The 22,902-nt window shown below is 48.7% G+C and overlaps 2 pseudogenes; one reads left to right on the top strand and one right to left on the bottom strand.

The window, feature by feature from the left end:
* The first annotated feature begins 2,383 nt into the window (after positions 1 to 2,383).
* Positions 2,384 to 5,558, top strand: LOC136316076 (protein farnesyltransferase/geranylgeranyltransferase type-1 subunit alpha pseudogene; annotated as a pseudogene).
* An 8,382-nt stretch (positions 5,559 to 13,940) lies between these two features.
* On the bottom strand, positions 13,941 to 14,507 carry LOC136316075 (rRNA-processing protein FCF1 homolog pseudogene; annotated as a pseudogene).
* Between the last annotated feature and the right edge of the window lie 8,395 nt (positions 14,508 to 22,902).

Here is a 22,902-nt window from a genome sequence, read left to right as displayed (position 1 = left end):
ATAGCATTCCAAAGTGACATGTAAGTGCCCCATTCTTTAAAAATAATGGTTTATTTAATTAATTAATTTATTTTTTATTCATTTTAGAGAGGAGAGGGAGGGGGAGAGAGAGAGAGAGAGAGAGAGGAGAGACAGAGAGAGAGAAGGGGGGAGGAGCTGGAAGCATCAACTCCCATATGTGCCTTGACCAGGCAAGCCCAGGGTTTCGAACCAGCGACTTCAGCATTTCCAGGTCGACGTTTTATCCACTGCGCCACCACAGGTCAGGCTAAAAATAATGGTTTATTAAGAGCTGACTATATCCCGGGCTCTATGGTAAACTTTGTAGATCTGTTTACTATTCATAACAATTCTCAACCTTTCTGACCACAGAGCCTGTAATTTTGACCACTGAAGGTACGTAGCATTGACTCAGAGCTTTACTTTGAATCTCTTAGATATTTGTAGTGCTTATTTTTGCTACAAGGGTTGGTTTCATATCTGCGTCAGGTGAAGTTCATAGTCAATAACAGGTAAGCGACGCGAACGAGTCTAGCCAAGTGAAATGAGGTACTGCCATTTGCTTGGAGCACCTGTAAAGTCCCTAGCCCGAAGGGATTTTAGAGATTATCTCTCAGAAAAAAGTCTCTCGTGTTGAAAGAGCGTGAATTCTTTTCTCAGTTATTGCAGAGTACAGACCCCACCATGTTTCTTTTTGTTCGCTAAAATGAGCAGAAAGCTCTCAGTGATTTTGAACGTTCACTTAAAGTAAGTGCGTGAACTTGGGTTTTTGATACATCGGTGTTTCTCCTTTCCCTGCTTTCTGTTTCTGCCTTAGTGTTCGCAAGGACACACGCACTGCATGATGAGAGCACGTGAGGGGTAAGACCTGCTCCAGGCTGTGAGGAGGGTTCTTCTGGGAAGGAGGTTTATGTTGGGATCAGGAGGCGGGGTGAGGGAGAAGAAAGCACCAGGCAGAGGGCAGGGCATGTGGTGTGCGCAGGGGACAGGAGCGGGGCTGGTGGGGCTGAGCGCAGCGGGGGGGGGGGGGGGGGGGGGGGCGGGCTGTGGGGGGGTGTGGCTGAGTGCAGCGGGGGCGGGCTGTGGGGGGGAGGTGTGGCTGAGCGCAGCAGGGGGGGCTGTGGGCCCCCCCCCCCCCCCCCGCTGAGCGCAGCGGGTGGGCTGTGGGGGGGAGGTGTGGCTGGGCGGCAGCGGGGTGGGCAGTGGGGGGGGAGGTGTGGCTGGGCGCAGCGGGTGGGCTGTGGGGGGAGGTGTGGCTGAGCGCAGCGGGTGGGCTGTGGGGGGGGAGGTGTGGCTGAGCGCAGCGGGTGGGCTGTGGGGGGGAGGTGTGGCTGGGCGCAGCGGGTGGGCTGTGGGGGGGAGGTGTGGCTGAGCGCAGCGGGTGGGCTGTGGGGGGGAGGTGTGGCTTAGCGCAGCGGGTGGGCTGTGGGGGGAGAGGTGTGGCTGGGCGCAGCGGGTGGGCTGTGGGGGAGAGGTGTGGCTGGGCGCAGCGGGTGGGCTGTGGGGGGAGAGGTGTGGCTGGGCGCAGCGGGTGGGCTGTGGGGGGAGAGGTGTGGCTGGGCGCAGCGGGTGGGCTGTGGGGGGGAGGTGTGGCTGAGCGCAGGAGGGGGGGCTGTGCCCCCCCCCCCCCCCCCGCTGAGCGCAGCGGGTGGGCTGTGGGGGGGAGGTGTGGCTGAGCACAGCGGGTGGGCTGTGGGGGGGAGGTGTGGCTGAGCACAGCGGGTGGGCTGTGGGGGGGGAGGTGTGGCTGAGTGCAGCGGGGGCGGGCTGTGGGGGGGAGGTGTGGCTGAGCGCAGCGGGTGGGCTGTGGGGGGGAGGTGTGGCTGAGCGCAGCGGGTGGGCTGTGGGGGGGAGGTGTGGCTGGGCGCAGCGGGTGGGCTGTGGGGGGAGAGGTGTGGCTGGGCGCAGCGGGTGGGCTGTGGGGGGAGAGGTGTGGCTGGGCGCAGCGGGTGGGCTGTGGGGGGGAGGTGTGGCTGGGCGCAGCGGGTGGGCTGTGGGGGGGAGGTGTGGCTGGGTGCAGCGGGGGCGGGCTGTGGGGGGGAGGTGTGGCTGGGTGCAGCGGGGGCGGGCTGTGGGGGGGAGGTGTGGCTGAGCACAGTGTGGGTGGGCTGTGGGGGGGGAGGTGTGGCTGAGTGCAGCGGGTGGGCTTTGGGTGCAGCGGGTGGGCTCTGGGGGAGGAGGTATGGCTGAGCACAGGGGCGGGGCGGGCTGGGGACCGTGGAGCTGCAGTGTAGGAAGAAGCCACCCAGGTGTTGTTGGCCATGTTTGGAGTTACTTTCTAGGAGCAACGGGCAGTTGATGTAGTGTTTTAATCGGGATGGAATGAATGAATGTAAGGGTCTACTTAGAAGGCCAGTGCATGGCCCAGGTGAGAGATGAGATAATGGTGGCTTTAATTAAGATGATCGAGGAAGAGGAGGGAAGAAGTGGGTGGACTGGAGCTCCATTTTTTTTAATACTTTATTTATTGATTTTACAGAGACAGGAGAGAGAGGGGAGCATGGAATGGGAAGTGTCAACTCATAGTTGCTTCATGTTGTTCATTGCTTGCTTGTTGTATGTGCCTTGACTAGGAAAACCCAGGGTTTCAAACCGGCAACCTTGACATTCTAGGCCACAGGTTTATCCACTGCACCACCACAGGCCAGGCTGGAGCTCCATTTCGAAAGTAAAACCTAAATGCGTACCTCAGAGTTGAGGGATAGGGATTAGGATACCTTCCTGGCTCCCATTGAAAAGGGTGACCAGAGAGGTGCCTCCCCGCAGCCTTGGGATGTGGAACTACTGGCTAAGCTACCAGAGCAGGGCCCTGTATGCTATTTTTATGCATCTTGGGTCAAAAGACATCAGGCTGCTAAGCTGTGGGCTACCACACAAGCCTGTGCCTCTGGTCTGGCATTTTCTGGCAAGCAGTGCCCTGATGTACTTTCTTGGAAAAGTTGACTGCTTTGACTCTTACTATGTTTGGTTGAATTTTCCTTCTTTTTATAGTGATGCAACGTATGCAGAGGCCCATTGTACATTATTAAACTTTTAATAATAAGTTCCATAAATAATACCCTACTTGTTGAAAACATTTACTATTCAGGATTTTTGTTCTATTAATCCTTTTGATACATGCAAGACATGCCTTGAAGTTGATAACAATGAGGAAACTTATAAAACACATGTGTTCTGTTAAAAACCCACATCTGAGTAATCATTTGTTAATTTTGGAGGTCTGGGTAATTAATCCAGTTTGGGAATAGAGAATCTTGGAGGGTTACATGTACAGTGTCTTCACGAATAGGGCTCTCTGGGAAGATGTGCCAGATGTTCATAAACTGGATTCCTTTTCTTCTTGGCTATGCAGTTAGACTACATTTCCCAGGCTCCCTTGCAGTAAGGTAAGACCACATGCTGGAGCTCTGGACAGTGGAATCAGTGTGGATACTCTCTAGGCCTGGCCCAGTGAAACCTTTTGTGCAAGAGCCTGGTCTTTTCTCCTTTCTGCTCATCAGATGTTGACTCCTTGCATGAACTGGAGTATCAGCTGTTGAAGATGGCAGAGACTTTTTTTTTTAAAGAAAACAGATTTTATCACCCAGCAATGAATAGTATTCAAACATGTATTTTCTATGTAATTTGTTGCAAGGTGATCAGTGTTAAATATTAATTTTCATCATTTGCTTCAATTCATGTCTTCCGGACCATGTCTTTGTTTTTCCTCCCAAAATGTCACATACCACACCTGTGGGCAATGAGACATTCTTAAGTACCACAGCTAGGAACTTGAACATTCCTTCATCTGCAGCTACCTACATGCTTTGGTATCTTGTTACATACAGTTGTGCTCCTAGGGTTTTAGTTATCCTCCGTGATAAATTTTTGGAAAATATCCATCGTGACACCAACCTTCATTCATCTTCAGTTCATAGGCTCTCCGCTGCATCTCGAAAAGGTGGGCAATGGGTCGTGGATGCAGCTGCCAGGCCTGCGAGACCCGCGTGGCCCACAGCACCCAACTCAACTTACTCTGCCCGCGGCCCTGTAGGAAAGCGAGACTCTTTCCTTTTTAAAAAATTCAGGATGGTGGCCACTGAGGGCCAGGGAGGCTACACAGGGCTGTGAGCCCAGCGGGCCCCAGCCACCACCGCCCCAGCCGGACCTCCCTTCCCTCCAGCAGCAGCAAGAAGTGATGGGGACCGAGGCTGGAGAAGCGGTGGCATCCCAGTGGATGGTGGGCCCCTCAGCCTGCACTCACTCACCTGTGCCCTGTACAGAGACAGAGCACAGCGCGTCAATATAGATCAGTGCTGCAGGACGTGCCCCAAGCCTCTGGTCCAGGTCACTGTGTGAAACAGAGCTGTTTATGATTATTTCCGGGCTGTTCTGCAACGTGATGAAAGAAGTGAATGAGCTTTTAAATTAACCAGAGATGCTAGTGAGCTAAATGCAGCCAGTTAGACAGGGTGGCGTTTTCAGAGGGTTGTCTTAAATCCACTTCAAAGGGCTCTCCATGAGGAAATAAACTTCATCACTGCAGTAATTGAAGAACGGACCCAAAACTATCAAGTTTGGCATCTAGGCGAGTATTCATGGAATGGCTAAAGGATCCATCACAGGAGCTTGAGTTTACTGCTGATATTCTTAGAATGCAGAGAATTATCATGCTTAGCAACATCGACAGTGGGTTAGTCAGGACTTAAACTTCGGGATAATGTTTGGCAGTATGTAGACCAAGTTCTTAAAGAGGACACGAGAAATAACTCTGGAACCAAATATACTTCATAATCCCGAACCCCACTGGCTACAGTGACTGCTGCATTGGAGAGAGAAGTCCAGTGCACTCTGGACACGGTCAAACTAGCACCACGTGATGAAGGTGCACGGAGCTGTTTGCAAGGGATTTTGCAGGGTCGTGGTCTTTTTAAATACAGTCCCAATCTGTGAAGTCAGTTATAGGGAGGTCTCGGGTTACTAGTCTCTGCCAAGGGTGCTCCGATTTTACAGCGCTCACTCCCATGAAAAATTGAGACATGAGTGTTTCAGCTTACACCATTAGCGTGTTCGTGTCTTACTTACGGACTCTGTGGGCGAATTAGTTTGGTTGCGTGCAGCACAGAAGAATACGCAGTACAGTGTACAGTACAGTATATGTGTGTCCTTTTCCTTTTTCTGTGGCTTAGTTGTGTTTTTATGTTCTAGATTATGATTTTACAACAGTGTTAGAATAGGTAAGTGACTTAGGTTAGGGTGGTTTTGACTTACGCCAATGTTTGGGTTACGTCACTGTCGTAGGAACGGAACTGTGTCGTAACCCGAGGACTCCCTGTACTTGATTTATAATCAAGTCACTGTTCCCCTTGCTTAATTGCCTGTCTTGTGGATATCTATGAAGATATGCTATATAGAAAACCAATATGACAACAAGGAAGACATTCTCAATAAAGCATTAGAGTCATGTGAAATCCTAGCTAAAGGACACTATACGAAAGCAATATTGGAGATGTATTGGGAAATCCCTTAAAAGCAAACATGACCCAGAAAGTGACCCACCAACAAGTATACAGCAGTAACACCATCTAGAAGGACTTGACGGAATGAACGCATTTATGTTTTAGGAGACCTACATGCAGGAGTGAAAACGAGAGTTGTTCCCTGTACCTGTGGTATAAAACGTGCATTGCACAGGTATCACTTTAAAAAAAAATTTTGAAATGACACTGGTTTGCAAAACCATACAGGTTTTCAGCAGGCAACTCAATACAACACCATCTTCCCCCTGCATCGTGCACCCTCTGCCCCGAGCAGTCTCTTTCTGCCCCTCTGGTCCCCCTCCTTTGCCCACCTCCACCTCCGCCACGCCCCCTTCCCTCTGGCTGTTGCCTCCCTGGTGTCTCTGTGTCCTGTGTGCGCCTGTGGGTTGATCCCTTCAGTACTGACAATGCTTTTATTAGGGACCAGGTGTGATGCCCCTTGGGCGCTGCTGCTACTCAGAGCAGCAGCTGAGTGATTTGGTGATTTGATTCTTTTAAGGTAGAGTCATTTTGGGGGGGAGGGGACAAGAAATGAAGCCCCATAAAGGAACTTTTGTAGTCTTATCAACAGTTGCTCTGCCCCTCAGCGTGGACTCCTCCCTCCACCGCGTCTGCACCAGGAGTTGCAGCGTCAGTGACCGCAAGTACCTTGTAGATCAGGGGTCCCCAAACTTTTTACACAGGGGGCCAGTTCACTGTCCCTCAGACCATTGGAGGGCCGGACTATAAAAAAAACTATGAACAAATCCCTATGCACACTGCACATATCTTATTATAAAGTAAAAAAACAAAACAGGAACAAATACAATATTTAAAATAAAGAACAAGTAAATTAAAATCAACAAACCAGTATTTCAATGGGAACTATGGGCCTGCTTTTGGCTAATGAGATGGTCAATGTGCTCCTCTCATTGACCACCAATGAAAGAGGTGCCCCTTCCGGAAGTGCGGTGGGGGCCGGATAAATGGCCTCAGGGGACCGCATGTGGCCCACGGGCCGTAGTTTGGGGACCCCTGCTGTAGATGATGGATCCAAGGTAACTGAAACTTCGGTTCAGGAAGCAGAGCATGTGTGTGCTATGCTGCACTCACAGTATCTTGCTATCCTGTAACCAGTTAATCCAAAAGAATGGTTTTGTAAGAAATGATAGATTTATCCAACAAAAATTTAACATAGTTTATTTTTAGAATAATTTAAGGTTCACAGCAAAATGGAGCCAGGTTCCCATAAATGCACCCCCACCCCCATGCATAGCCTCCCTCTATCAGTACGGCAACGAGTGATACCGAGGTTACAGTCATGGACCCACACTGACCTGTCATTATCACCCAGGGTCCAGAGATTCTTTGGACGTCACTGTTGGTGTTGTCCCTTCTGTGGCTTTGGACAAATGTATAATGACATTATCCACCACTGTAGTATTATACAGAATAGCTTCTCTGCCCCCAGATCCTCTGTGCTCTGGCTCCCCTCCCCTCCCCTCCCCTCCCTTCCCCTACCCCTCCCTACAGCCACTGATCTTTTCATTGTCTCCTCAGTTTTGCCTTTTTCAGGATGTCACAGAGTTGAAATCATATAGACCAGTGGTCCCCAAACTTTTTTGGGCCAGGACCAGTTTAATGTCAGAAAATATTTTCACAAACCAGCCTTTAGGGTGGGATGGATAAATGTATCATGTGACTGAGACAAGGGCCAAGAGTGAGTCTTAGAGCAATGTAACAGAGGGAATCTGGTCGTTTTTTAAAAATAAAACATTGTTCAGACTTAAATATAAATAAAACGGAAATAATGTAAGTTATTTATTCTTTCTCTGCGAACCGGTACCAAATGGTCCATGGACCAATACCGGGGCTGGGGACCACTGATATAGACCATTGCCTTTCCAGATTGGCTTTTCTTCACTTAGTAATACGCATCTAATGTTCGTCCGTGTCTTTTCATACCATCTTCACCTTCATCGTGTACACATCAGTGGTTCATTTCTTTTTAGAGCCGAATAGTATTCCGCTGTCCGGATGGACCCCAGTTTATGCGTTCACCTACTGAGGGACATCTTAGTTGTTTTCAAGTACTGGCAATTATGAATAAAGCTGCTGTGAACATCTGGGTGCAGGTTTTTATGTGGAGAGAAATTTTCAGTTCCTGTGGGTAAATATAAAGGAGTGTAATTGCTGGATTGTAGGGAGGAGTAGGGTTCCCTTTGTAAGAAAGTGCTGGCTGGTCTTCCAAAGCAGCTGTACCATTTTGCGGTCCCCCCAGCAGTGAGAGCTCTTGTTCTCCGCACCCTCGTTGGCACTCGGCGGCATCCACGTTCTGCATTTCCGCCATTCTAACACGTGTAGTGGTATCTTATCATCGCTAAATTTAAGTTGCATGCGCTTGTTTGCCTTCATTAGATCTTCCTTGGTGAGGTGTCTGTCTATTCAGATCTTTGGCTCATTTTAAAATCAGGTTGTTCATTTCTTGGTGTTCAGTATGAAGAGTTCTTTGTGTGTTTTGGGTAACAGTCCTCTATCAGATATGTGTTTTATGGATACTTTCTTTCTCTCTGTGGCGCGTCCTCTTCTCTTGGAGATTCCCTTTCAAAGAGTGAACCAGAGTCTGAGCCAACTTGAAGAGAAAAAAATGTGACCAGGAATTTCCTGGTAAAATTGTAGAGCTTTAAGAATAAAAGGAAAAGTTTTGTTTTAAATGCTTCTAAGCAGAAAGAACTAGAAAAGACTCAGCTCTGCCCTGGACTGCCAATCTGACACAGCTGATCGTCCATCCTTGGTGAAAATTCTTTCACTGGCTCTTGTATGCCTCTCTATTATCCTGTCTTTGTCATCCTTTTTTTTTTTTTTTAAACAAATCTTTATATATTCTGGATATAAAAATAATATATCCTTTGACCCAGCAATTATACTTCTAGGAATCGAATCTATAGAAATAAAAATAGCAGCTGTCACGTGTGTGAGGATCTCTACAGTGGCAAAACATGTGAATGAAAGGAATAGTGATTATCAGAGAAATGGTCAGTTTTTCGGATACCTTGTGGCACTATATAAGCATTAAAGAGGATGAATAGAGCTGAACCAGTTGATTTGATAGTGTTGAGTAAGACAGTCAAGATTCAGTACTTAATACCACTGAGCCATATGGTTAAAAATGATTAGAATGGTAAATTTTATGTTACGTGTATTTTACCTTAACGAAAACAAACACAATAACAAACACAAAAAAGAAAATCTAGATTCAGAAAACCATATTTAATATGTACACAGTATATATACATAGTACATGTTTAGATATATGTTTATGCGGTTCTCGAATGTAAACTTAAATAGCACATAATCGACAATGCTTAGAGGAGCAGTATAAACTTGGGGAAAACAATTAGGTAGACACTAGATTGTGTATTTATATGGTTAAAAGGAGTCTAAGGAAAAAAAACCCTATTGTTTTATATTACTGCCTTTATGTTTTATGTAAAATTCTATGTATGAATGTTTGAAGAAAATTTTTAAAAGTATAAAAACAAAAAAGTTCATGCAAATTTTGCATTCTGCATCATTTATACACAATGTTTTTTGTTTTTTTTGTTTGTTTGTTTTTTGTATTTTTCTGAAGCTGGAAACGGGGAGAGACAGTCAGACAAACTCCCGCATGCGCCCGACCGGGATCCACCTGGCACGCCCACCAGGGGCAACGCTCTGCCCACCAGGGGGCGATGCTCTGCCCCTCCGGGGCGTCACTCTGCCGCGACCAGAGCCACTCTAGCGCCTGGGGCAGAGGCCAAGGAGCCATCCCCAGCGCCCGGGCCATCTTTGCTCCAATGGAGCCTTGGCTGCGGGAGGGGAAGAGAGAGACAGAGAGGAAGGAGGGGGGGGGTGTGGAGAAGCAAATGGGCGCTTCTCCTATGTGCCCTGGCCGGGAATCGAACCCAGGTCCCCCCGCACGCCAGGCCGACGACGCTCTGTTTGTTTTTTTTACAGAGACAGAAAGAGAGTCAGAGAGAGGGATAGATAGGGACAGAGACAGGAACAGAGAGAGATGAGAAGCATCAGTTATTAGTTTTTCGTTGCGACACCTTAGTTGTTCATTGATTGCTTTCTCATATGTGCCTTGACAGTGGACCTTCAGCAGACCGAGTAACCCCTTGCTTGAGCCAGCGACCTTGAGTTCAAGCTGGTGAGCCTTGCTCAAACTAGATGAGCTCGCGCTCAAGCTGGTAACCTCGGGGTCTCGGTCCTCCACATCCCAGTCCGACGCTCTATCCACTGTGCCATCACCTGGTCAGGCTATACACAATGTTTATATTCTTTTAATATAAAAATATTTTAAAACAAAGTGTTTTAAATTATTTGTATGGAATTCTCTCAAAAGACTCACTCTCAATTCAAACAGTGACTGCGGTATTAAAGAATATTAATTTTTAGATGTGGTTGTAGTGTTGTGGTTATGTTCAACCGTAAATCTCAATGAACTGCTAATCATTGTGGAGCATGCATTAGATGATTTATGGATGGAGGGTCTGGGATCTGCCCGGTGTGGCCGGAGTGGGCTAAGGTGGGGAGGGCATGTAGGACGGGACCGCAAGTGTGCTGACAGTTGTTGGAGCTGGATGATGAGGGCGTGGAGGACTTGTCCTGTTATTGTGGCTGTGCTCTCCAAATGATGTACCACTGAGCTATTGAAACTCTCCATACAAAATGCTTAAAACTGAAAGTGTACAGTTTCCATACTCAGCTCTCTTTATCTAACTCTCAAACTTGTCTTTCAGAGCAATAACCCCTTCTGGAACGTTCCTTAAATCTCCACTGTTTGCTTGGTAGCTGTTAATTCAGGTTATTATAAGGTCTACTGGAAAGTTCTGTCCGTTTCTATCACAACAAGTTTCAACACGTAAGCATGTGTTTATTTGGCGCATGTGCGCCTCTCTATTTTTTTTTATTTTTATTTTTATTTTTATTTTTATTTTTATTTTTGTATTTTTCTGAAGCTGGAAACGGGGAGAGATAGTCAGACAGACTCCCGCATGCGCCCGACTGGGATCCACCCGGCATGCCCACCAGGGGCTATGCTCTGCCCCTCCGGGGCGTCGCTCTGCCGCGACCAGAGCCACTCCAGCACCTGGGGCAGAGGCCAAGGAGCCATCCCCAGCGCCCGGGCCATCTTTGCTCCAATGGAGCCCTGGCTACGGGAGGGGAAGAGAGAGACAGAGAGGAAGGGGGGGGGGTGGAGAAGCAAATGGGCGCTTCTCCTATGTGCCCTGGCCAGGAATCGAACCCGGGTCCCCCGCATGCCAGGCCAATGCTCTACCGCTGAGCCAACTGGCCAGGGCCGCCTCTCTATTTTTATCACTTAATGTATACATACTGATGTAGCAAATTAACTAAAACAAAGTTGATTCACGTTAGTCTTATGTGTGAAGCGACAGTGTAGTCATGGCTACTGATAAAGTTCATTTACGCCACTGTATTGTATACGAATTTCAACAAGGAAGAAATGCTACAGAAGCATGTAGAAATTTATTGAAAGTGTTTGGTGAAGGTACAGTTTCTGATAGGACATGCAGAAGATGGTTCAAAAAATTTGAAACAGGTGATTTCGACCTTTCTGATAAGCCACGTTCTGGGTGACCATCTTTGATTGATAACGATGTTATTAAGACCATGTTGGAGCAAGATCCTTTTCTGACAACATCGGAGATCGCAGAAAGGCTTAATTCAGCTCAGCAAACCATTTCGGACCATATTCGGAAGATAGGATTGGTGTGAAAATATATTATTTAATAAAGTTTATTGATGGTAAGAAAAATTTGTATTTTGTTTTATTCCAAAGACGGACAGAACTTTCCGGTAGACCTTATATTTGCAGTACTTCAGAATGTAAATAAAATCTGTTCAGTAACTCAACTTAGAAAGTCTTTATTATTAAGACAAAATATGTGTCGGGTGGTTTTCTCTTTTCCACTTGAAGACAGATGAAAATTCCACCCTACGTTTGAAAGCTCTGACCACCGCTCTGCCCAGCTCCACTTTCTATCTGTGTGGGACTACATGCCAGAATCCGTTGTCTGTTTTCTGTAGAAATTTCTTCACATACTGGAATTTTAAAACCATGCTTTTGTGTTGTTTTACAAAGAAGGCCCTCCTTCCAGCACAACAACCCATCACTCACCCAACAGAGGCAGCTGCTCTCTCACTCACCTCAGCCAGTGGGAGGCGCTGTGCGGGACAGAGAGGGGAAAGCCTGGGGCCAAGGACAGGAGTCTAACCAGCTGTCATTGCCTGGTAAGATGAGTTGAGGCTGAAATTCTGTGGAGACTGTGGATGCTAAATCTGTCCTTAAAACTGACGTGTCTCTGTGGGAACCCCACTGGGCTTAAGTAGGAGTTGGGGGACTTCTGCTGTCAGGGATGTGGACTCCTCCTCACTGTATCTTGCCAAGCAGCATACCCGCTTCCAAGGGAGCTTCCTGCTCCCACAGAATTACCCCAGAACAGGACGAGTGCCCTGGGAGAGGGGCAGCCCTTGTTTTTATTGGGAGGGTCATTAGGTTCAGACAGATGGGTAACAGTTCAGTCAATTCTTAAAGCCTCTGAAACCCTCTTGCTGGGAGCCTCAGGCTAGTTACCTCCCAGGGCAGCTAGAGTCCCATTGCTCTGAAGGTCCCGAGTCTGCTTTTCCTGTTGGTCTATTTGTTTTTAAAGACTATATTTTTTATCTTAATAAACAAATATTTTTTTTTAGTTCAGTAAGAGAAGGGGAGGCAGAGAGACTCCTGCATGTGCCCCGACTGGGATCCACCTGGCAAGCTCACTAGGAGATGGTGCTCTGCCCATCTGGGGTGTTGCTCTGTTGTTTAGCAACTGAGCACTTATTAGCACCTGAGGCATAGGCCATGGAGCCATCCTCAGCTCCTGGGGCCAACTCTTTGATTGAGTCATGGCTGCAGGAGGAGAAGGAAGAGAGAGACAAAGGGGAGGGGTAGAGAAGCAGATAGGTGCTTCTCCTTTGTGCCCTGATGGGAAATCGAACGCGGGACATCCACACGCCTGGCCAATGAAACAATTATTGATTTTAGAGGCAGAGGAAGGGAGAGAAAGAGAGACAGAAACATTAATTTCTTCCTGTATGTGCCCTCACTGGGATCAAACTGGCAACCTCTGCACTGTGGGATGATATGCCAGCCAACCGAGCTATCCGGCCAGGGCTAAAGCCTGTACCTTGACTGATCTTAAAAGTCAGTTGGGGCCCTGGCCGGTTGGCTCAGCGGTAGAGCGTCGGCCTAGCGTGCGGAGGACCCGGGTTTGATTCCCGGCCAGGGCACACAGGAGAAGCGCCCATTTGCTTCTCCACCCCTCCGCCGCACTTTCCTCTCTGTCTCTCTCTCTTCCCCTCCAGCAGCCAAGGCTCCATTGGAGCAAAGATGGCCCGGGCGCTGGGGATGGCTCTGTGGCCTATGCCCCAGGCGCTAGAGTGGCTCTGGTCGCAACATGGCGACGCCCAGGATGGGCAGAGCATCGCCCCCTGGTGGGCAGAGCGTCGCCCCTGGTGGGCGTGCCGGGTGGATCCCGGTCGGGCGCATGCGGGAGTCTGTCTGACTGTCTCTCCCTGTTTCCAGCTTCAGAAAAATGAAAAAAAAAAAAAAAAAGTCAGTTGGTAATCCTTCACGGTATACTAGTGAACTGTTTCAGTTAAGATGTTGTTTCGTCTACAGATAGCAAAAAACCCAAGTAAAATGCCTTAACCAGGAAGACTTAGCATTTTCCATGGCAGAGATCAGGGGTGAGACGTTTGTATTCTTCCCCAAATTTCCCTCTTTGAAATTGTTCACTGGTCCGCTCTCATACTTCCTAAGGATTTTACCTATATGGTCACCCTTCCCCTTCTTCAAAATCAGATTTCTGTCTGCTGACCCATACACACACAGGCTGCAGAGGCAAACCCCCTGAGGCATCGCCCGCCCTGGAAGCGCCATTTCTCTTTCCTTAGGGCAGAACCCTTCCAAGTGGTGGCCCCGACTCACAGACTCTCTTTCCATTCCCTCAAATTTCTTCTGAATCTTCTCTAGGCAGGTGTTCGTGCCCTTATTCCACTTAAATGACTCTTTAGTCCCAGACGTGCCAATAGAGCCAGTGGGTCATTTTCCTTTCTTGACTCATCAGCATTTGACGGTTGGCCACTCCCTTTGTGTTTATTTTTAAATTTTGTCAGCAGTCCTCTGATTTATAAAAAAGTGCAACAAATTTTAAAACGATACAAAAGATCCTTTTCCAAACAACATCAAAAAGAATATGTTTGACCATACTCGGCTCATAACAAAGCAGAGGGGTAGGTGGAATCCTAACTCGGCGGTAGCATGCTGACTGAGCTGGCAACACAGGAAGGTGGTGGGAGGAACGCAGAGGACTCTGCCCTGTAAGAACCAGAACCTCAGGGCTCCAGAACCACCAGGCACCCACTCAGTGTTGTACCCAGGGTTAGAAATGGACACCGTGAGGACTTCAGGGGTCCTCCTGATGGCCAGCCAGTGGCCATAATGTAACACTTGTACTGAGTTACTCTCAGTCCTAAGCCGTCATCTGCATGGTTCCTGTGTGTGCATGGTAATCATTCAAATCTTGGGTTCTTGACGATCCTAAGAGGCACTTAGTATTTCTGCCCCAACTTCTCAGTTTCAGCCATTACATGGTCAGTTATACAAAGGGTACACCTCGCACAGAGACAGTCCATCACTGACTGCACTAAATTCCATTTGGCCTTAAAGGAAAAGTTGCCAAGGTTGGTATCAGCCAGGACGTGGCAAGGTGGGTCTGGCTGTGTGTTCCATAGAAGAATAAACAGGAGGTTCTTGGGGCCCTTCTCTTCCCTTGAGTGCACTGGGGTCTTTTCTTTCTTTTTGGATTTTAATCCATCCTTTTCTGTAAGCCTCTGATTTCTGAGATGAAAAATTTGCTTCATGGTTTTATATTTCGTGTTGTTTTTTTTTTGCTTCTCCATGTTCACGCCCCACTCTTGTTTCTTCTGGGCTCGCGACCCCACTCCTTTGTCTACGAACAGTTTTTCCTTGGCTTCTCCTCCCCCTCCCAGAACACTGAGGGTGCCTCTCGGTCCCTCTGTGGGGTCCTGCTGGGTTCCTGGACGTCAGACACTGACATACCCCGTGTTCTCCCCAGGGAGTCTCATTCTGTCTCATGGCTGCATCTCGTTTATGTGCCAAAGACCCCAAAATTTAGACTTCCTACTTAGACCTCTCCACCAAACTTCAGACTCGTAAATCCACCTTCTCCATCCTCAAAGCCAGCTTGATTAGGGGTTGTCCAACTGGCATCTTAAACTTAAGGCACCCAGACAGAGCACTCGGCCCCTTCTCTGCCCGCACCTGCTCTCCCTCCAGGCTCCCGTCTGGGGAAACGCAGCACCTTCCGCATTCCCTCCGCTCCAGCTCTTGCAGTGGCCTTGACTCCTCCCCTTTCTCTGACATCTCCCAAGTCCCAGAAAATCTTCAGACTGGTCACCATAGAAACTCACCACTGGCTTATTGAAATACCAGCTGGGGAGATGAGAGGTATATTATTCCCAGCATTTAGAATTTACCCAAACTACAGGCCCACAGGGGTAATACCATTTTAGCAAGAAGTTCCTTGCTGCCGTGGACCAGCGCGGCTCCTAATTCTGGGTTTTAAGTGAGAACGGTGCGGAATTAAGAAAACAGACTTATTAAGAATAAAGGATGGGATTGGGAGAACTCTCCAATGCTGATGGTAATATCCGAGCGCCCCATAGCCCCAGTTTGCTTTATTATATAGCCATATGCAAATCAAGGAAGTCCTTGTTACAAAGTTACACATCTGAAGCAAAAACAGGAACTCTCCCAAGGCATAAACAGGAATCCCCCCACCATGCATAAGCAAAATCAACCAACATCTGGACAAAGAGTAAGAGGAAGGGCATGTAAATTGCTTCTAGCAATTTAAGCAAGCAAGTGAAGTGGGTGCAAATACTCAGCTTCACAGCCAATATGGAGGTGGAGGGGGGAGAACTTAGCCTTTTGCTAAGCCTCCAATCTACAAAGGTTTTGCCATTTACGGTCCATAACACCTTGCTCCATAACACCTTGCTCCGTAACAGGCCACCCCAGCGCGTAGGCGGAGGGATTCATTTAGCGGGTGGTTTCCTGGATGCTACATGCCAGTCTCTGAGTTAATCAGTTGTCCACAGCCACACTCTGTTTTACCCGTCCTCCGGGCGTTTCCGAGCCTGTTCCACTTTCTCAGGGTCAAGGCCACCCTTCAGCGAAAGCACCTTGTCACAGCTCCGTGAATGATGCTGTCAGTGATGCCTGCCTCCGGACTGGACCCATCTGCAGGGAAGCTGAGCGTGCCACCTTCTCTGGGGGGAGGCTTTCTGTGTGACTTGGTGAGGTGTGTGAAGTGGGACTGCCAGGCTGTGTCTACTCGCCACACCCCCGGGGGACCTAGGAGCCTGCCGTGTCACGAAACATGTTTATTGGAGAAACCATGTCTGTTCGGGACTTGCTTTCGCCTCACTTGCTGACCTAGTTGGGGCTGGTGGGGCCGTCCTGTGCAGCCGATGGCCGGGCGGGGTGGCGCAGACCGCCGCTCTGAAATAACCACGGTGACCAACGGTGCATAGAAGCCGAACCGTGGAGTGCCCCAGCGGCTTGGCAATATGCCCACTGGATAAAGTGGTGACTTCCGGGGCCTTCAGAGTGGGAGAGGCTGTCCCTTGTGTGATCTGCCATTATGGATCTTCGCCTTTCTCTCATTGAAGAACACCTTTCAGTGTCCCTTTGGAGGATATAAAATAACATTTTTTAAAAAGTGAATGAAACTTAATGCTGGTTCTCAGTTTTTTTTTCTTTTTTTCTTTTCTTTTTTTTTCTGAAGCTGGAAACGGGGAGAGACAGTCAGACAGACTCCCGCATGCACCCGACTGGGATCCACCCGGCACGCCCACCAGGGGGCTACGCTCTGCCCACCAGGGGCGTTGCTCTGTTGCGACCAGAGCCACTCTAGCGTCTGGGCAGAGGCCAAGGAGCCATCCCCAGTGCCCGGGCCATCTTTGCTCCAATGGAGCCTTGGCTGCGGGAGGGGAAGAGAGAGACAGAGAGGAAGGAGAGGGGGAGGGGTGGAGAAGCAGATGGGCGCTTCTCCTGTGTACCCTGGCCGGGAATCGAACCTGGGACTTCTGCACGCCAGGCTGACGCTCTACCACTGAGCCAACCGGCCAGGGCAATGCTGGTTCACAGTTTTAAAATCAGTGTTATATCGAGTGCTGGGAAAGGGACACATCCTGCAAACATTGTATTTTCAGGATTTTGTGGCACCCCTTCATTCCCAGCCGCCTCCCCTCCCTCGAACACAACGAGAAGCACTTGGTGTCTGGGAACTCTTTCTCGTGCTCCTCTTGCTCTTTGCTCTGCCTCAGAGTGGCTGTCCTGCCGTCTTGAGCTTTGGCATGTTGCTGAGTAAAGAGGGAACTGGAGGAGAGTGGGTGTCAGCCCTTGAACCCTGCTGGGGAAGAGCTGTCTGCCGCCCTCCCTTGCCGCTTCCTCAGAAACGGCTGTGTGGTTATTCTCAAGTGATTTCCTGGCAGTTTAATTTGTCGTTTGTACCTCTCACCCCTCAGTCAAGCAGTGTGCTCCTCCAGAGCGGGGGTTTGGTGGCTTTGGGTTTCACGGGACCGATGGCAGTTGTGTGCCCTGCAGGGCTGGGGTTTGCCGACTCCTGCGAGCGGGCAGGGTGGCTGCACCAGGGCTCACACCGTGCTGTTGGGCTCGTTCTTCTCTCATCTCGTTTGCTCTTTGTGTCGCTTTCATTTTCTCCTATTACGGGGGTGGGCAGAGGGAATGAGCAGAGAGCAGGTGACCCGGTAGCAGACGGCTACATACTTTTATTATCCCAGCTGTTGTATGATGGATTTGGCTGGCCTTGGTCCCTGGTGCTTGGGGAAAGCCTCTGAACTCTTGAAATTTCCTGAGTGGTAGGAGTGCCTTTGTAATACATCGTGGGTTGCTTGGACTACACCTGAGTTTATACTAAGGAGGTGACTCATGGTTGGACCCCTAGAGGGTTTCAGGATGAGGCCATTCCAGAAAGGCCAACCGTGTGATTAGAGACTTAGGGCTGTAAGCCAGGCAGTGTCAGCCCAACTTCCAGCCTGAGGAAGGAGGGTGGGGACTGAGTCCAATCACATGGCTGGTGATGCCATCAATCATACGTACAGAGTGAAACCCCAGTCAGGGTTCTGGGGACCACACATCAGTGTGCTGGGAGAGTGGCACATCCTGAGGACACGGGGGCTTTGCGTTTGGAACCCTCCCACCTATCAGCCTCTGTGTCTCTTCCTTGGTCTGGTCCCGCTTGGTGTCCTTTGCTCTAACAAAGCCCCGGGTAGTGTTCTCCTGAGTTCTGTGAGTTGTTCTACTGAGAAGGTGGTGGGAACTTCCGAATTTGTAGCAGTCGGTCAGAAATATGGATGGACTGCGGTCCCCTCAGCATGCAGCCGCTGTCAGCCGAGGTGATCTATAGAGAACTGGGCCCTTTACCTGTGAAATCTGACCTAACTCTGTGCAGTGTCAGAATTGCATTGCGCCAGCTTGGCAAAGGAAGAGATATCTTTGCCTTCTAACATCAAAATGGAAAACTCCACACTGAGAGTTTTTATTTTTTAAGTGAGAGAGAGAGAGAGAGACAGACAGGCAAACAGGAAGGGAGAGAGATGAGAAGCATCAACTTATAGTTGCTTCACTCTAGTTGTTCATTGATTGCTTTCTCATCTGTGCCTTGACCTGGAGGCTCCAGCTGAGCTGGTGACCCCTTGCTTAAGCCAATGACCTTGGGTTCAAGCCAGCGACCTTTGGGCTCAAGCCAGTGACCATGGGGTCATGACTATGATCCCATGCTCAAGCCAGTGACCCCATGCTCAAGCTGGTGATCTTGGGGTCTTGATCCTGTGTCCTCAACGTCCCAGGTCAACGCTCTGTTCACTGCGCCACCACCTGGTCAGTCCACACGGAGACTTTTATTAGACAGACGCATAATGCTGCTACCTTCGAGCCTGGAACCGCATGGCATGGGATTCTCCTAGAGGAAGTAGGGGTCAGTGGTAGGTGACAGACGCAGTGGTTATCTCCCATGGCACAGATCTCATATAATTTTATTACCTCCCTCAGTATGTTGCAAAGCAGTTAGTCCCACCGAATATCCATTTCCCCCCTTTCTATATGACAGCCTTCCTTGTAGTTAGGTTAGCTCCGTAGTTAGGACTAGCTCTGGCCATGGACTGTGAGCGGAATGAATGTGAGCTGACTTCAAGCTAAGGTCATCAGAGCCTGGAGTCCTTTCCCATCTATCTTCTTTCCTTGCTGTTATGAACTGGGCAGCCAGGTGCTCTGGAGGGCTCACTACAAGATGGAGGCCGTGCTGGTCTTTCCTGTGTTAAGCCAATGAGATTTGGGGATTGTGGCAGGCAGATTAATACCTCCCACCTCCAAGCTGTTAAGTCCTAATCACTGGAACCTATGAATGGAAAGTGGTTTTTGCAGGTATGGATTAAGAATCCTGAGATGAGGAAATTATCCTAGATTATCTCGGTGAATCCTAAATGCCATCCTAGGTAAGTGTCCTTATAAGAAAGAGAGGACAACTTAGACACATACAAAGAAAAGAAGAAGTGTGACCATGGTGGACAGAGATTGGAGTGATGTGGCCCCAGACCAAGGAAGTGCATTCTCTCACAGTTCTGGAGGCCAGAAGTCTGAAATCAGCACTACTGGGCCAAAATCAAAGTGTCTGCAGGGACCACTGCCCTTTGAGTTTTAGGAGGGAAGTCCTTTTTTGCCTCATTTAGCTGCTGGTGGCTCTCAGCATTCATAAACTTGTGAAAACATGACTCAATCTCTGCCTCTGTTTTCACATGAGCTTCTCTTCTGCATCTTCTCCCCCATGTCAGGGTCATCTTCCCCTCTCCTATGGACACATCAGAGTTAGGGCTCACCCCAGGTGATCAAGGATTGTTTCCTCAGCTGGAGACCCTTTAACCATACCTGCAAAGACCCTATTTCCAGAGAAGGTCACGTTCACAGGTCTTGGGTGGACATATCTTTTGGGGGCCATTGTTCAACCCATTTCAGGTACCAATGTCTTTGATATCAAGTCTGGAAAAGGTACTGGCTCCAAAATACAGATTCAGTGAAAGATTTTATTCAATGAGCTGTTGGCCTTTACTTAACATATTCTTTAAGAAATATGGAAGTTACCTTCCTTTTGTATAGGGATTGACCAGTTATTGCTTTATGTGAAACATACAAGACCCAGGACCGCCCGTGTGTTGTTCTAGATTAGATTGAACATATATTCTATGTAGTCACTGCTTTCTTGACTTTGTCTTATTGTTCTAGAATGTCATCAGTGTATCTGACAGGCCAGTACCGTCTTTACCATGATGGTTTGATTCCTGTTAAGAGGATGAGGTGCAGCGTGGATAGTTTGATAGAAATCACAGGCTCCAAATGCATCACAGGAAATAACAAAAACAACATGTTTATTTACTGTACTAAACTCAAACCAGAAATTGACTTGAAATACCATTCCAAACATCTCAGTGTCTATAAGCCTTTGGTTTTGTTCAGGGGTCGGGAACCTATGGCTGCGAGCCAGATGTAGCTCTTTTGATGGCTTCATCTGGCTTGCAGACAAATCTTTGATAAAAAAAGTAATAACGGCCTGACCAGGCGGTGGCGCAGTGGATAGAGCGTTGGACTGGGATGAGGAAGGACCCAGGTTTGATACCCTGGGGTTGCCAGCTTGAGCGCGGGCTCATCTGGCTTGAGCAAAAAGCTCACTAGCATGGACCCAAGGTCACTGGCTCGAGCGGGGGGTTACTCAGTCTGCTGAAGGCCCGCGGTTATGGCACATGTGAGAAAGCAATCAATGAACAACTACGGTGTCACAACGAAAAACTGATGATTGATGCTTCTCATCTCTCTCCGTTCCTGTCTGTCTGTCCCTATCTATCCTTCTATCTGACTCTCTCTCTGTCCCTGTAAAAAAAAACCCAAAAAACAAAAACCAGAAGGAAAAAAGTAATAATGTTAAAATATAAAACATCCTCATGTATTACAATCCATTCATTTCCTACCACTCATGTTCATGGTTGCGGGTGGCTGGAGCCAATCACAGCTGTCCTCCAGGACAACACCAAATTTTTATTGGATAATGCGTAATGTACACGGGTCGTTGTATGGCTCTCACGGAATTACATTTTAAAATATGTGGTGTTCATGGCTCTCAGCCAAAAAGGTTCCCGACCCCTGGTTTAGTTGGATAGGGTTAGGTTAAGCATTCTTCAAATTTTGATGGCTTAAATTTTAAAATAGTATACAGTTGGCCCTTGAACAACACAGGGGTCAGGAGCACCAACCCCCTATGCTGTTAAAAAGTCTGTGCCTAATTTTGACTCCCCAAAATCTTAAGTTATCCCTTGGTATCTACGGGGAATTGGTTCTAGAACCCCCTGCGGATATAAAAATCCTCAGATGTTCAAGCCCCTTATATAAAACGGAGTAGATCCATGTATATATCTGGCCCTCATCTGTGGACCCCCAACTGTGGATAAAAACGATACCAGTATTTGTTGAAAAAAAAATCTGCATGTAAGTGGGCCTGCGCAATTCAAACCCAGGTTGGTTAAGAGTCAACTGTATTCACTCCTCCACCTGAAGTAGAAAAATTTAGAATACCCAGAGGTTTGAATTGTTTTTAAACGGCTCCATTTACAGTTAAAATATTTGGAATCAATTTTGAAGTCAGGCTCAACCAAAAGTCACAGAGTCTAGAGAGTCGCCATGTCGAGACAGAAAGGGCCCCACACCCTCTGGAGACTCCGCTCTGATCCGGCTCTGTGACTGGATTGCTGTGGGAGCCTGTGCAAGTCACCCAGCCTTTCTGGGCCTCGTCTTCCCATCAGTACGAGTCGTGTACCAGAGAGGAGCTCGGCAGGATTCCTTCCAACCCTAAAATCCTACGATTCCCCAACGGGGGACAGATCTTACCACGGACCACCCAGGTGGACAGCTACGTCTAAGAGCATACCTCATCCTCTGACCCAAGAGAACACTCACCACTAGGTCATTGCCACATAGTCACGAGCAAGGACGGACCACAGTGCAGAAACAATTGGAACAGAAACTGGGAGCTGACGTTGATTTATCTCTGAGATGTGTTTTTCCATTTTCTCTGGCAAGTTCGCTCTCAAGTAGAATCAGCTGCAGAAGAACAAGCTGGCAGGAGGCACACAGCCCTTCTGCTTGGGGGCGGTTCCGTGCCCCGGGCCCCTGCTGGGAGCCCCAGGATGCAGGGCTTTCACCATCAGCCTTCTTGGGGGGTGCCGCCGGCTGCCACCGGGGCTGTAGTCCCTCCTGTGTCTTCCTGCACGGAGAGGAGGCTTCTTCTCCAGGGGCCATGTCACCTGGATCCCTTCCTGCCCCTCCCCCTCCTAGCAGAAGAAGACTGCCGCAGAGGATGTCCGGGGCCAGGGCTGTGACTGGGCGGATGGCGGATGGCGTGCTTTGATGCACTGGAGGGGGAGGCGTTGGATGGTTTCCGGAGGGGGGAGCAGACAGCCAGCTGCCTTTCTGCCAGAACGATATTCTATAGCTCAAGGAATGACACGACCTCCTAAGCCAGGCGCCTAACATGCTCGGGCCCAGATGACTTCATGTGGACAACGACAACTGGCTTTGTCATAATAAATAGCTCTTAGCAAAAGGCCTGGCAGACTCTGTTTTCTCTGTTTTATAGGTTGGAGGTGGAAACAAGAAACAGGCAGCTTTTTTTTTTTTTTTTTTGGTTGGGGGAGGAATATGTGTTTCAAACTTGAGAAGCTTGGGGGAAATTTAAAATTGTTCTTTTTTTTTTAAAGTTTTTTCTTCTGATATTTGTCATTCATTAGAGGGAAGAACAAATGACCCTTATCCTGTGACCATCCCACCTTGAAGATTTCATCAGGAGGTGGATGTGTCTATCCTTGTGAGGACCCTGAGGACACTGGTGACATCTGAGAGCCGTCACCCCCGTGCAGCACAGCTCGGGCGCTGCTTTGCACCTTCAGGCATTTCTGAGATCACATGTTCTTGGCAACATAAACTTCGCAGTCTCCAGGATACAATAAAAAATCACTCACACCAGGAAACAGGAAAATCTCTGCTTGAATGAGAAAACACAAGGTTCTTTGCTCTTGGTGTCACTCTTAGAGGGAAGAGCGTTCCCTCACGGTTGTTCAGTGCTGATTGCAGAACTTCGTCCCTCCCCCCAGCAGTCTCCAAGTCAGATTTCGAAGGGCTGTCCTGGGTGGACGCTGCTTGACAGTT

This window comes from Saccopteryx bilineata, chromosome 12 (assembly GCF_036850765.1).
Source record: "Saccopteryx bilineata isolate mSacBil1 chromosome 12, mSacBil1_pri_phased_curated, whole genome shotgun sequence".
NCBI lineage: Eukaryota > Metazoa > Chordata > Mammalia > Chiroptera > Emballonuridae > Saccopteryx > Saccopteryx bilineata.
Note: the sequence above shows the minus strand (reverse complement) of the source record. Positions and strands in the feature narration are given on the sequence as shown.